The 15,000-nt window shown below is 39.4% G+C and overlaps 2 long non-coding RNA genes across 3 annotated transcripts in view; both read right to left on the minus strand.

Annotated features, from left to right (window-relative positions):
• LOC135113433 (uncharacterized) overlaps window positions 1–15,000 on the minus strand; it is a 96,769-nt gene that overhangs the window by 16,276 nt on the left and 65,493 nt on the right. The window contains exon 3 of one of the 2 annotated variants that reach the window (XR_010274833.1): window positions 11,894–11,945. The exons of the other annotated variant lie outside the window; for it this stretch is intronic. This is a non-coding gene — a long non-coding RNA (uncharacterized LOC135113433). Of the gene's footprint in view, window positions 1–11,893; window positions 11,946–15,000 lie in introns of those variants that run through there. 2 annotated transcript variants of the gene reach the window in all.
• Window positions 6,633–10,025, minus strand: LOC135113432 (uncharacterized). Its single transcript, XR_010274832.1, has 2 exons — window positions 9,676–10,025; window positions 6,633–6,820 (listed from the first exon to the last, which is right to left on the minus strand). It is a non-coding gene; the product is annotated as an uncharacterized LOC135113432 (long non-coding RNA).

The following is a 15,000-nucleotide window of genomic DNA, read 5'->3' on the forward strand; positions in this document are numbered from 1 at the left end:
TGTGAGAAAGGTAGACTTTCATTGTGTGTGTGAGAGAGAGAGAGAGAGAGAGAGAGAGAGAGAGAGAGAGAGAGAGAGAGAGAGAGAGAGAGAGAGAGAGAGAGAGAGAGAGAGAGAGAGAGAGAGAGAGAGAGAGAGAGAGAGAGAGAGAGAGAGAGAGAGAGAGAGAGAGAGAGAGAGAGAGAGAGAGACTCCACTTATTTGCAGCCCCACTCCTTAAAAAAAAATAATAATAAAAAAACGTAAAAAAAAAAAAAAAATAATACAAAACACAACAAGACACTTTGAAAACAGAAAATACACATAAAGAAAGATCAGAAGCCGTGAATCAATCGTCAGTGTCCACGGAATATATGTGAGAATTAAACACCAGCCTGCAGTAACCTTTGATAACAGTAAAACAAACATGACAATGGAAACACAGGTAGAGGTGGAAGATTATAAGAGAAAACGAGAACAGAAGGGGTGTGCCAATAGGACAATGAAAGGTAGAACACAAGGGATGCTGCAAGAACACAATAGAACTAAGAAAAATGTAAATAAATCCACAAGAATATATAGAGGAGTAGGAAAAGAACACATTAACAAGCAACACAATTCTAAGCTTCGTACAAAGTAAACCTTTAAGAATTCGAGTAAAAAACACACCTTGTACTGAAGCCTCACTCACAAACGTTTAAAAAAAATTATACAAAATTACACAAAACGTTCACAGGACCTCAATATACACATTAATTACCTTCACGTCCTTAATAACACCCACTGTGATCTGTAGCATCAAGTAAGATTGTAAGACGAAGTAATTAATTCAGGTTTAGAGAGAATGTGCGTCTCCTTGAGTGAAAGCAGGTACGTTAATCTTAAAATACTTACATAACAACAGTATCAAGTCAAAGGTGATATAGGACGTACTTATGTAAGCCTTGGGTATTAGAATAGCGAGTGACAGGTGGAGTGGGAGTGAAAAGAGTCTAAAAAAAATAATAAAGCAACAGGTGACAGGTACAAAATTGAGTTCATGGCATTGGAATAAAGTAAAGGGTGGAACTAAAGGTTGAGTCAGTCTAGGATCCTGAAAAATAAGGTGAGCGGAAGGTAAAGTTCAAGTTTTAAGCGAATCTGTATCTTGAATTAATAAAACAATACGTATGTCAAGCGGAAATTGAGTCTACTATTGAAATAAAGTAAGGGATGAAAGTAAAGTAAAAAAGCAAAGGTTAAGTCAGCCTAGGGTCTTAGTGGCTGATGGGTAAGTTTAGTTAAGTTTAGTTGATGAAAAATATAAAGGTACTTAACAGATGAGATAGAAATTAAGTCTGCCCTACTAAGATAAAGCGATGAAAATAAAAGTTAAATCAGTGCAGGGTCTCAAAATAAAGTTACTAAATGATAGCGGAAGTAGAATTAAGTAATAAATAATGCAAAAAATCGAATCCATTCCATCAAAATAAAACAACACATGAAAATAAAGGCAAAATCACTCTTATAATCTTAAAAAGGTAAAAATAAAACGAGGAACAGGTTAAATAGAAGTTAACTGAACCTGTACCTATCAAAAAAAAAAAAAAAAACAAACAAACAAGTAATCAACAGGTGAAATAAAAACATAACATACCATTAAGAAAAAAAAAAAAACGAAAAAAGAGGTGAAAGTGAAAATAAAAGTAAAATCAGTCTAGAATGTTGAAATAAAGTCAAAGATGAAGAAAAGGTTAAATAAATCTATATCCGAAGAATAAAGCAACAGGTGCCGGAGCAATTGAGTTCACGGCGTTGCAATGAAGATGAAAATAAAAGCTAAGCCAGTCCAAGGTCTTAGAATAAAAGCGAGTAACAGGTAAAGGTGAATCCAGGCGTATCTATCACCTTAGAAATAAAGTTAGTGAAAGACGAAAGAGAATGGGGTAAATAAGAGATAAGTCAGAATAAAGTAAGAGTTAGTAAGAAGGAAAAGAAGCAAGAAATCAAGTAAAGCAAGTCAAAAAACACAAATAGAGCAAAAGAGAGAGAGAGAGAGAGAGAGAGAGAGAGAGAGAGAGAGAGAGAGAGAGAGAGAGAGAGAGAGAGAGAGAGAGAGAGAGAGAGAGAGACGTACAAGTTTTCGGAGCGGTGGGGTCCCTTCCTAACAATGAGAAGGCTTACCCCCCACGCCCCCCACCCCCCTCAACACAACACACGCAAGAAGGGGTGAGGGGATCATATGCCTGACTCGACGAACCTTTATGATTGTGAAACTTGAGCTGTTAAAGATGATAATGCCGCGGGTTTGTGTGTGTGTGTGTGTGTGTGTGTGTGTGTGTGTGTGTGTGTGTGTGTGTGTGTGTGTGTGTGTGTGTGTGTGTGTGTGTGTGTGTGTGTGTGTGTTGGGAAGGTATTAATAACGTATTTAAAGTGGAGGGGAGAAAGGTAAAGTGGAGAGTGGACCGTGGAAGACAACGAGGATAATAAACGGAGGAGGAGGAGGAGGAGGAGGAGGGGATAATGAAGGAAGGAGGATAAGCAAGACAATGAAGGAAGAAGGAGGAGGAGGACAAGAAGACATGAAGGAAGGGGACAAGGGGATACCAAGGAAGAAAATGAAAACAATGGAAGAACAATAAGGAAAACAATGAAGGAAGGAGGAGGAGAAAAGGAAGACAAGAGAACATTAAGGAAGGAAAATAAAACAATGGGGGATGATAAATAAGGAAAAGGAGAATGAAGGATAAGGAAGACAAATGAAAATAAAGTAAGACAAGAAACAAAGACAAAAAAGAAGACAAGGAAGAGAAAAAAAGGAGACACATCGAAGACAAAAGAGGACAAGAAAAGACAACGAAGACAAAAAAAGAGGAAGAAAACCAAGAAAAGAAAAACAAAACAAAAAAGACAAAAATACAAAAGAAGACAAAAAGAAAACAAGAGGACAAAGAGGAAAAAGTAAAATAAGCCACGAGAAGAAGTGTGGTATGAATAATGATATACAGATGGGCACAAAGAAGGCGTCTCTCACCTACACACACAAAGGAAAAGGAGGACAAAAATAAGACTTGATTAATATAAATGGTATGAAGGACGACAAAGGGAGAGGAATGCGCTACCAAGATTAAAGAAAACGGGAGGATATGATAAGACTTTGGTAAAATGTAGATGAACAGAAAATGAGACAAAACTAACTAATTCGTATTATATTAGAATAGAAGGAAAGAACAAGGCAACAGATGAGAAAAAAAAGAGACAGGAATGCAAAAGAAGAGAAAATGGGCTTCTAATTAAAGAAAATGGGAGGAAACTATGCAAGGTTCGTAAAATGTAGCTGGACAAAAATGAGAAAGCAGTAAATAATATCAAATCAAAGTAGGAAAAACAATAAATAAAAAAGGATAAGACAATAAATATGAAGATAGAAGAAATGCAAAGAAAGAGGAATAAGCAACTAAGATTATAGAATACAGAGAGAACGAAATAATGAAAACTGACAAAGAAAAAAAAGTAATTAAAACGAAGAAAAAACAAGACAACGAATATAAATGGAAGGAATGTAAGAAAAGGGAAATAAACAACAAAGATAAAGAAGAACATAGGCAATAAATGAAACTTAACAGCAATAATCAAAGAGAGAGAGAGAGAGAGAGAGAGAGAGAGAGAGAGAGAGAGAGAGAGAGAGAGAGAGAGAGAGAGAGAGAGAGAGAGAGAGAGAGAGAGAGAGAGAGAGAGAGAGAGAGAGAGAGAGAGAGAGAGAGAGAGAGAAAGATAAAGCAATAACCTAAAAAAGAATAAATAAAACCATAAAAAAGAATAAAAGTTGATTAATAAAAATAAAAGGGTGAAGGGAGACAAAGGAAAAGAAACAATGTAAAATCCTTAAAGAAAACAGAGAAAGCAATAAAACTTAATAACTATGGATAGACAGAAATTAAACAAAGTAATAACACACAAAAGATTAAATTGAAACAGAAATAAAAGGAAGGGAAAGAAAGTCACCTAAAGTAATGACCTTGAAAGATAAAAGATTGAGAGAGAGAGAGAGAGAGAGAGAGAGAGAGAGAGAGAGAGAGAGAGAGAGAGAGAGAGAGAGAGAGAGAGAGAGAGAGAGAGAGAGAGAGAGAGAGAGAGAGAGAGAGAGAGAGAGAGAGAGAGAGAGAGAGAGAGAGTAATTATGACTAAACAAAATACAATTACACTGGAGAAGGACAAGAAATGGCCCACTCTGGAATGAACTACAAAGATAACAAGGTAATAAAAGAGAGGAAAATGTTTAAGAGATCAAAGGAAGTGTTTTTTTTTTCTTTCTACGTGTGTGTGTGTGTGTGTGTGTGTGTGTGTGTGTGTGTGTGTGTGTGTGTGTGTGTGTGTGTGTGTGTGTGTGTGTGTGTGTGTGTGTGTGTTTCATCTATTTTGCAAAGGAGGGCAAATGAGGGAGTGAGAAATAGTGTTAGTTTTCATCTGTTTTACTAATAAGGACAAAGAATGACGCAGAAATAATAATAATAATAATAATAATAATAATAATAATAATAATAATAATAATAATAATAATAATAATAATATGGATCCAAAATGACACAATTATCATCACTACACTTACGAAAACATCCCTCAAAACTACACTATCTTTCACTACAGTCTATCAAAAGTGCTGAACTCTTAATAAACCACTTCTTCAATAACAAAACATCCTCAAAACCCGTAGCAATTTCCACTTTTTTTACTTTACTTGTTAATGGTGTAAATCACTTAAGAAAACACCACTACAACTAGTAATGCCTCCTTGAACAATTCCAGCAACATCCACTGCAGCTTGTTAAGAATGCAGGAGACTTGTCAAACCATTACTACCATCATGAAAACACCTTTGAAAATACCAATAACCTAGAGTACAAGCTGTTTTAGATGTTGTAAGTGAATCCTTGTTAACTTTCCAGTACAGCTATAAAAAACCCTCTTGAAAATCCCAGTAACTTTCCTTTCAGCTTGTTAGAGGTGAGTGATACGCGTTAACCTTTCAATGCAGTCATGGAAACGCCCTTGAAAATCTCAATATCTTTTCCTTCCAGCCTGTTAAAGACGCAGACCCTTGTTACACTCTCACTTTAATCATGAAAACTGAACTACAGACGCTGAAAAATGCAGAGTCTCGTTAAACCACCACTACAGTAATGAAAACGCCCTTAAAACGCGTAATATTTTCCACTATAGCCTGATAAGAAGAAGCCACGAGAAGACGAGGGCAAATTACAGAACACGATCCGAGAAACACACCAGAATGAGACGCAATCATGAAAACAACCTTGAAAACCTAAATAAAGACAGAAGCAACGAAAATAAGACAAAGACAAGGTAAGGAGCACGATCAGGAAAACACACAAGACTCGGACACCAAGACACGGAGACGCAAATGAAAAGATCAAGGGCAAATGGGAGTTGATGAAAAGGCAAATCCTAAGACTATTACTTGAACTGATGGACTGCACTGAAGCAACAAGCATATGAATTGACAGCACCGCACGTCACCCCAGCCCTTAGCAAGACCCCTCACGTCACGCGGCTCCCCTGCGTCTGCTGCCAACCTGTTCCTTCCCCCTAAACGATGACACGATCTTTTACCTCGAATGATAAAGACGAGCTAACAGTACCACGCACGCTATTCGCAGCCTGGGGATTTCACTGGCTGACTGGCTGACTGACTGACTGACTGAGTGACACGTGCGATAAACTCATTCACTCACTTTCTCTCTCTCTCTCTCTCTCTCTCTCTCTCTCTCTCTCTCTCTCTCTCTCTCTCTCTCTCTCTCTCTCTCTCTCTCTCTCTCTCTCTCTCTCTCTCTTTCCATGGTGGTATTTGCTGTGTGTCTGTGTCTGTCTGTCTGTCTGTGTGTGTGTGTGTGTGTGTGTGTGTGTGTGTAACTCTTACTGATATGAATTATGTATTTACTGATGTATGCGTGTATTATTGCCATCACGGCCGGTATAGCTATGGCTACTAGTATTGTTGGTGCTGGTAACACTACGACCACCACCACCACCACCACCACCTCCATCATCATAACTAATGCTACCACTACTACTATCACAACGACTACTTCGATCTCAAGTATTAATGCCATCACTGCCACCACAACTATCACCACCACCACCACCACCACCAATAATGGCATTACCACCACCATCACCAACACTGCCATCACCACCACTCTGACCACCACCACCACCACCACCACCACTACCCACAACAAAGAAAAAAATCAAATCACAATGACATAACCACATTACGTAACTGAACGATGATAAAAAACAAATAAACAAACAAAATAAATAAATAAATAAATAAACAAATAAATAAATAAACAAGCAACACTCTTAAAAACATTCGCTCAGCTTTCCCTATTGACACACACACACACACACACACACACACACCGTACACAAAATCGAGATATCCATTGACACTTTTGATCTATTAAGCAGCACGATCTATGCTCAGTCACGGAGACAAAAGGAGCATAGAGGCACTTTGTACACCCGGATCATGAGGATTTGCAAGTGCTGATGCGTCAAGGAAAGCCGCGCCGAGGACAGGAGGCGGCGTGATGCTCCGGGGCAGAATGGTGCTTTAGATACGAGGGGAAAAAATAAGTAAATAAAAGATAATATCAATTCACAGGCTTCCTCGTTTTATTCCATTATTTATTCTATATATGTATCCGAATGGCAAAAGAAATTAGGTAAATTCTGACTGGAGCCGCTACATCTGCCTGCCTGCCTTCATTCCTTCCTTCCTGCCTTCAGTCGCTGTCCACTCCGAGTCTCAGTAAGGTTGGTGGTCTCATCCCCCGTCAGTCTCCACAGGGAAACAGACAATATACACTCAAACAATGCTATCATGTTCTTCAGGAAACAATCAAGAGAAGAGTTATTTTTGATAAGTGATAATAGGGGTAGCTGATATGCATGGATGGACTGATTAAATTATAGATTAAATTATTGAGCAGAGTTACCATATTCTGTAGGCAGTTACTAGAGGAAGAAGAAATGTTATGTTATATCAAAGAGAGGATTGACAACAGAATTAAATGTTACAAATAGTGTACATAAAAATAGTTGATCCACGTAATTTTGCCATACTCTATAGGATATAACAAAGATGAATACTCGTAGATGTAAGGAATAATAAGATGAATTAGTATAAATGAACTTCTTATATTGCAGAGAAAAGGTCGTAATAGACAAAATAAAGTTCATTCTCATAAATAGCTAGAATTTACGAGGAAATAATAAAAAGGAAGAGATGTAATGAATAAGAGGAAGGACTGATACAAATAGACAAACAGTTAGTAGCAGAGAAGTAAATGAATAACGTAATTAGCCAGAACGTGGAAAAGGACAAAGAGAAGAAATGTAAAGAGTAAAATAGAGGAATAGTATAAATATATTCTTTTATGTCACTGAGAATTTGCAGTAGATAAATAAAGTTCACGTAAAAAAAGTCAGACTACAAAGCATTACTAAAAAGAAAAGATGTAATGAATTAAAGGAAGAATTGATATAAACAAATCAGTTGCAATATTAAAGAGACGGAGAGGAATATACGTCAGAAGGCAACGGGAAGCAATCACAGAGAACAGAAATGACATTGAAGGCAAAGGAAGGGCAAATATAAATAGACATCTTGGAATATGAAAGGAAATAGGCGATACTGGAATAAATAGTTAACTTCACACGCTTATATAAGTCAAACTGCAGAAGAGACCACTTAGAGAAATGAAATCATGACAAACGTAGACTTGAAATATTGAAGATGGCCAATATAAAGATAAATATTCCATAACACCATTTTTGTGAGTTAGACTGCAATGAAGACTATCGAGGAGAAAGAGATGTAGTCATTATATGCAACGTAGTGATGTTGACTGTTAATTGACAAAGGGAATAAGAGTGTTGCGTCTGATACCTTGCACTTCACTAATACACTCACCTGTAAGCCTCTTCCTTTAACCCTTTCACTGCAAAATACAACGATCCCCGGCACTTAAAGCGATGTGTACAATGTTCAAAAGAAACTACAAGAAAGGAGATTAAAAAGAAGAGATTTTTGCATTTTCTAAGGTGGACAATGTTTGGAAGGGATGGTAGGACGAGAAAAGATGTCTCAGAAAGGTTAGCAATTTAGGAAAGATGTGTTCATTACCAGTGAAAGGGTTAACTTGAAGGTATCACATGTTCAAAGGCAAAGAGGAAAGAGTATTACCAAACATCTTCTATTTTCATACTACACAAATTGATGCATTTTTCTTAATTCAGAGAAAAAACATGAGAACAAAGAGGAAACTGCAGGAAGAAACAGACCTATCTTTATCCAGCTGTTATGCCTATCAATACATTTTCTTTCAAAGCCCCCCTCGTGACACTAATAACATGATTACTAATTCTATTCCAGTCATCCACCTCTTTCTAGGGACCAATTTCTTGTGATGTTTCGTTGACGTCTTAATCACATGAAGCTTGAACCTGTTACTTCGTCCCGTCGTGATTATTAACCCTTAGGAATTTGTTCGTCATCCTTGTTATATAATTTATTCCACTTAAAGACAGACAGATTCTTCTTCATCTAAGTCTCTCTATCGAATATAAATTTAAAAGACTTCATATCCTCTGGTAAGTAACAATTTTGCATCTTTTGTATCTTTTTTGTATCTTTTTGTATCTTTTTGCCAGTCGTGCTCCTCTGTCACGGCTCTAACAGACTTACTCGTGCATTCCTTCTGTAACATGGAGACACAGCACAGTCCACTCTGACCAATGCTAAATACAACTTTACTGCCGCTTTGGGACCTCTGGTTTTAACGCTCTTAAAGATGAATCATACTACACACACACCTAGCTTTATCTCTCACGTCTGTGTATTGTTTCCTCTGACGCAGATCTGGGCTGGCTGAGAATTGTTTTTTATCCTGTTCCCATCAAAGCCTCGTTCTCTCTTGGGCAACTGTTACGTGGATTTCCTCTACCAACGTTAAGTCTTTCTGATTTGCTAATATTGAAATGCCTTTGTCATCTATCTGTCAATTCGTTCACCTGCGTCTCTCGTCAGGGCGGTAGCATCGGAACAGGACTTAATTAATCTAGTATATACGCATATATTAATGTATAATAAAAATAATGGAGGTGCTAAAACTGATTCCTGTGGCAGAACATTAATTACGTGTCCTCACTTAGATTTGCAGCCATTAACTGTGACTCTGACGCTAATACTGCAACGTTAAAGAGGAGAGATAATGAGAACACGTTATCGTTCACTGCAACACACACACGAACACACACACACACACACACACACACACACACACACACACACACACACACACACACACACATTTTCACTTTTACTCAATCCCAAACTAATAATGTGACGTAACTAAGTAAAAATAAATAAATAAATAATAATAGCAAGCTGACTGACACGGTTAGCATTCTATCTACGCACTTGTACAAAATTTTCCTTCACCAAACCAATATAGAAGAGAGAGAGAGAGAGAGAGAGAGAGAGAGAGAGAGAGAGAGAGAGAGAGAGAGAGAGAGAGAGAGAGAGAGAGAGAGAGAGAGAGAGAGAGAGAGAGAGAGAGAGAGAGAGAGAGAGAGAGAGAGAGAGAGAGAGAGAGAGAGAGAGAGAGAGAGAGAGAGAGAGAGAGAGAGTACCTGCAGTCACACTCAGACACTAAGGCAGATCGATGGGCCACATTCCTAACGGCAGGAGTGAGCGCCGCTTCAAGATGTGCTGGAGTGATGGGAGTGATGGACAGGGCAGGTGGCACCGCGCATTAGTTCATACAGGTGAGGTAAAGGAAGGGGAGTTAGTGATTCAAGAGGGGAAGGTTACAGATAAGAATTAATAAGGGAGTGTTGTGGACTTAATAAGGGAGTGTTATAGAGTGCTGATACAAATGTCGAGGGTGAATTTGGTATGTGCAGTGGAAGTGTTCAGGGACTTTTCTCGACGCGTTAGGGAAATGGACAAGACGTGTAATGCAATATATGTTATTATGAGCGCTATCAAACAAAATATAGAGGGTTTGCTGCGATGTTAAGTTGAATTAATGGTAATAAGGTGGGATATGCTTCATGTTGTTTTGGCACGTCAGTAAAATATAGAAGTGTACATTGTAATCCCACGTATGTTATAATGAGGACTAAACATTCTATTTCCCCATAGTACCTAAACATTTTTCAGATAAGATTTTTTTTTTTTAACGAGTATATTAATGAATTTTGTAGCATAGAAAATGGAAGATGAACCTCTTATTCCTTCTTTTCTCCATACGTCCATGCAAATTACACTCCTGTGCTGCTCTCACTGTTACCTGACGCAGACCATGGCAGCGAAAGAGTTAAGATAAATGTGAAGTTTGGCGCGATATCACAGGCGGATTAAGAGTAAAAGGGAGAAAATTTTAATGCATCTTTGACACGTTAGTAAAAGAGACAAAACAATTCGATACAATGAGCAAGGTTAAATAAAATACGGAATTCGGTGCAACATTACGTGAAGATTAAGAAACTTTTACGCATTCCTGACAAATTAACGCAATCGACAAGGAATCTCGCACTTTGACAACACTCACTGAAAGCAAATAGATAAAAAAGAAAAAAAAAAAAAAAAAAGAATTAGACGCGGATTTCACATAAATTAGAGAAAAAAAAGATAATGAGGAGAGTTAATGTAGCTTAGACACGTGACTAAGACTGGCAAGTAATATTACGTAATTAAAGACACCAAATTTATGTCAGGTTAAGTTATAGAGAAGAGATTAAAGGGAAAGGGAGGAGAAGATGAAGGTACACACGAATATTCCTCCGTGCATTAGGGACACAAGGGAGATTATTCATGGATTTGGGCACGTTAGCAAAATCAGCAAGAAACATCATTAAGTTTGACATATATTACAGGTACCTTACCAATAAATATCTAGACCAATATTCTCTTCTCATTTTTTTCTCCCTTTTTACATGTTTTAATTATGTTCTTCCTGCCTCTTCCTTCTCTGTTCCCCTTTCCTGTCCCTTTCTCCATTACAATTTCATATACTTCCTCTCATTCTATTTATTTCACATGTTTTTTTCCTCTCACTCTTATTTACTTCAGATGTTTCTTCTATTCAACGTTCCTTTTGATCTCCCTTCTACTGGTTCTCTCCCTTTTCAGTGCTCCTACAAATAGTTCTTTCACTCTCCCTTCTACAGACTTTATATGTTCCTTCTCTCTCCCTTTCTAATCTCCCTACAAGTCTCTATCACTCCCTTATGCAGGATTTATAAGCTCCCTTTCTATCTTTCTAATTCCTCTATAGGTCTATAAAATGCTTCTTTTCTCTCCCTTTTACAAGTTTTATATTCTCCCTCTTTTTTTTTTCCTTTCCCATGTGTCTTCTATTCAGTGTTCCTCTTTTCCTATCCCTTTTCCTAGTTTCCTCTTCATTTTTCCTTTATTCCCCTTTCATATATTTCCTTCCTATATCCCCACTACGTACTTTCCTTCCAAGTTTCCCTCTCCTTCTCCCTTCGTGCAAGTTTCCTCTCTCTCTCTCTCTCTCTCTCTCTCTCTCTCTCTCTCTCTCTCTCTCTCTCTCTCTCTCTCTCTCTCTCTCTCTCTCTCTCTCTCTCTCTAACAAACAATTCCATTTCTTCTTCCTATTCCTCCTCTTCTACTTCTTCATGTCTTCCTCCTCCTCCTCCTCCTCCTCCTCCCTCCAACACACTTCCTATCCAACCCTTTCCTCTCTCACCCCCCATCATCCCCCATTCCTCCTCCCCCTACCCCCCTACTTAAACCTCCATTGGCCCCTCCAGAGCTCACCTGTTCACCTGCAATCACCGAGACACACACAGGTAATTGGAAAGATTCTTTGTTTACCTCAGAAGACACTTACCTGGCTGAAGGGGGAGTTGGGAAGAGGGAGAGCCGGGGGTACCTGAAATGGGTACACATTCTCTTATTACTGGAGGAGGAGGAGGAGGAGGAGGAGGAGGAGGAGGAGGAGGAGGAGGAGGAGGAGGAGGAGGAGGAGGAGGAGGAAATTCAGACAGATGTGACAAGAAGAAGAGAACAAGGTGGAGGAGGAAGTGGTATGTGTGTGTGTGTGTGTGTGTGTGTGTGTGTGTGTGTGTGTGTGTGTGTGTGTGTGTGTGTGTGTGTGTGTGTGTGTGTGTGTGTGTGTGTGTGTGTGTGTGTGTGTGTGTGTGTGTGTGTGTGTGTGTGTGTGTGTTTGGCATGCAGGAGTAGCAGAAGCATAGGAAGTAGTAGTGAGGATATTCGCAATGACAATAACAATAGTAGTAGTGGTGGTGGTGGTGGTGGTGGTGGTGGTGGTGGTGGTGGTGGTGGTGGTGGTGGTGGAAATAAAAATAACGTTGGTGGTGAATAACAAAAGAGAGAGAGCGAGAGCGAGAGAGAGAGAGAGAGAGAGAGAGAGAGAGAGAGAGAGAGAGAGAGAGAGAGAGAGAGAGCACATGAAAGAGACTAAGACACAAGCTGTATTGTCCTTTGTGATGGAAGTGTAGTGGTTGTGGTGGTGATGGATGGTGATAGCGGTGGTGGTGGTGGTGGTGGTGGTGGTGGTGGTGGTGGTGGTGGTGGTGGCGTGCTGCGGAGGAGAGTAGTGAGGAGGAATGTAAAATAGTAAGACGAAGGGCATGGTGGCGTGCTTGTGGAGGAGGAGGAGGAGGAGGAGGAGGAGGAGGAGGAGGAGGAGGAGGAGGAGGAGGAGGAGGAGGAGGAGGAGGAGGAGAGGAAAATAAAATATAAAAGCCACATAAAAAACGTATCTCTCTTCCTTTGTCAGTCAATCTCTCTCTCTCTCTCTCTCTCTCTCTCTCTCTCTCTCTCTCTCTCTCTCTCTCTCTCTCTCTCTCTCTCTCTCTCTCTCTCTCTCTCTCTCTCTCTCTCGAAGACGAAAGAAAAAACAAGGAAAAGATTGAGGCAAAGAATACGGAAAGAAATTGAATGATGTAGGAATATGATGGAAAAGGAAGGAAGGAAGGAAGGAAGGAAGGAAGGAAGGAAGGAAGGAAGGAAGGAAGGAAGGAAGGAAGGAAGGAAGGAAGGAAGGAAGGAAGGAAGGAAGAACAAAAGAAAGAAAACTAAGTAAAAGGAGGGCATGAATGAAGGAAAAAGGAAGAAAGGAAGAAAGAAAAAAACGAAAAAATGAATAAAAAAAGAATGAAAGAATGAATGAATGAATGAATGGTGGAAGAAACGAAGAAAGGAAGGGAATACAAAGGGAAGGAAAAGAAGAGAAGAAGGAATAACTTACAAAATCTACCATGATCATCACGTAACAGGAGGAGGAGGAGGAGGAGGAGGAGGAGGAGGAGGAGGAGGAGGAGGAGGAGGAGGAGGAGGAGGAGGAGGAGGAGGAGGAGGAGGGATATATCACAGTAAGACAAAAACAAGAGATAGAAAAACACAGTAAAGAATAAGAAAATAAAAAAGGAAAAAGAAGGAAAGAAAAGAAAAATCCTATCCACATTCTCTCTCTCTCTCTCTCTCTCTCTCTCTCTCTCTCTCTCTCTCTCTCTCTCTCTCTCTCTCTCTCTCTCTCTCTCAGGCGGGTTCAGCAAAATTAAAGCGAGCATCTGTTTTATTTCAACCTCCTTGTAAAACTCTAAGTTATGATAATGTTGATAATTACTGTGTGTGTGTGTGTGTGTGTGTGTGTGTGTGTGTGTGTGTGTGTGTGTGTGTGTGTGTGTGTGTGTGTGTGTGTGTGTGTGTGTGTGTGAAAAATCATTGGAAGGGGAACTAGGAAAAAAGTAATGTTTGACTCATTCGCATACACACACACACACACACACACACACACACACACAATATCCCTTGTCATTATAAATCAGGAAAAAAAAACAGAAAACGGGACAGAAACCAAAACAAGGAACAGAACAAACAAGTAAAACACCAAAAAGGTCAGAATTACTGATGTGTGTGTGTGTGTGTGTGTGTGTGTGTGTGTGTGTGTGTGTGTGTGTGTGTGTGTGTGTGTGTGTGTGTGTGTGTGTGTGTGTGTGTGTGTGTGTGTGTGTGTGTGTGTGTGTGTGTAACCTCCAAGCATAACAAAGTCACACAAACACTCACTGACAAAACACACACACACACACACACACACACACACACACACACACACACACACACACACACACACACACACACACACACACACACACACACACACACACACACACACACACACACACACACACACACACACACACACACACACACACACACACACACACACAGAGAGAGAGAGAGAGAGAGAGAGAGAGAGAGAGAGAGAGAGAGAGAGAGAGAGAGAGAGAGAGAGAGAGAGAGAGAGAGAGAGAGAGAGAGAGAGAGAGAGAGAGAGAGAGAGAGAGAGAGAGAGAAACACACAAAACAATATTTCTTTCCTGCTTAGTGAGTGAGTGGGTGAGTGACTGAGCGAGAGAAAGTGAGTTAAGAGAGATTTAGAGAGAGAGAGAGACAGACAGACAGTTAAAGAGAAACATGATACGAGTCCACATAACATTAATTTATCCCTATCTTTTGAGTGAGTTAGAGCAAATTAGAGATAGAAAGAGAGAGATAAAGAGACAGTTAAAGAGAGAGAGAAAGTGAGATGATACAAGCCCACAAAATACTACTTTATTTCTTTCCTTCCGAGTGAATGAGCGAGTTATAGCGAATTAAGAGAGAGAGAGAGAGAGACAGTTAGAGAGACATGGTACGTGGCTACAAAACGCGCTACTTTTTTTTTTTTTTTCCTTGTCACAATTACACGCCACACACCAAATAAATGTTGCGAAGTGCACAGCTCACATATCGCTTCTAAAATAATAACACTCACAATGGCTTAACACAGGCCCTGCTAGTCTTTTTTCCTGCCAGCCACAACACGGGAGGGAAAAAGTGGCGAGAGACAGAATAAAGAGAGAGAGAGAGAGAGAGAGAGAGAGAGAGAGAGAAAGAAAAAAAAAAGAAGATGGGGTTTA

Source organism: Scylla paramamosain, chromosome 25 (genome assembly GCF_035594125.1).
Source record: "Scylla paramamosain isolate STU-SP2022 chromosome 25, ASM3559412v1, whole genome shotgun sequence".
NCBI lineage: Eukaryota > Metazoa > Arthropoda > Malacostraca > Decapoda > Portunidae > Scylla > Scylla paramamosain.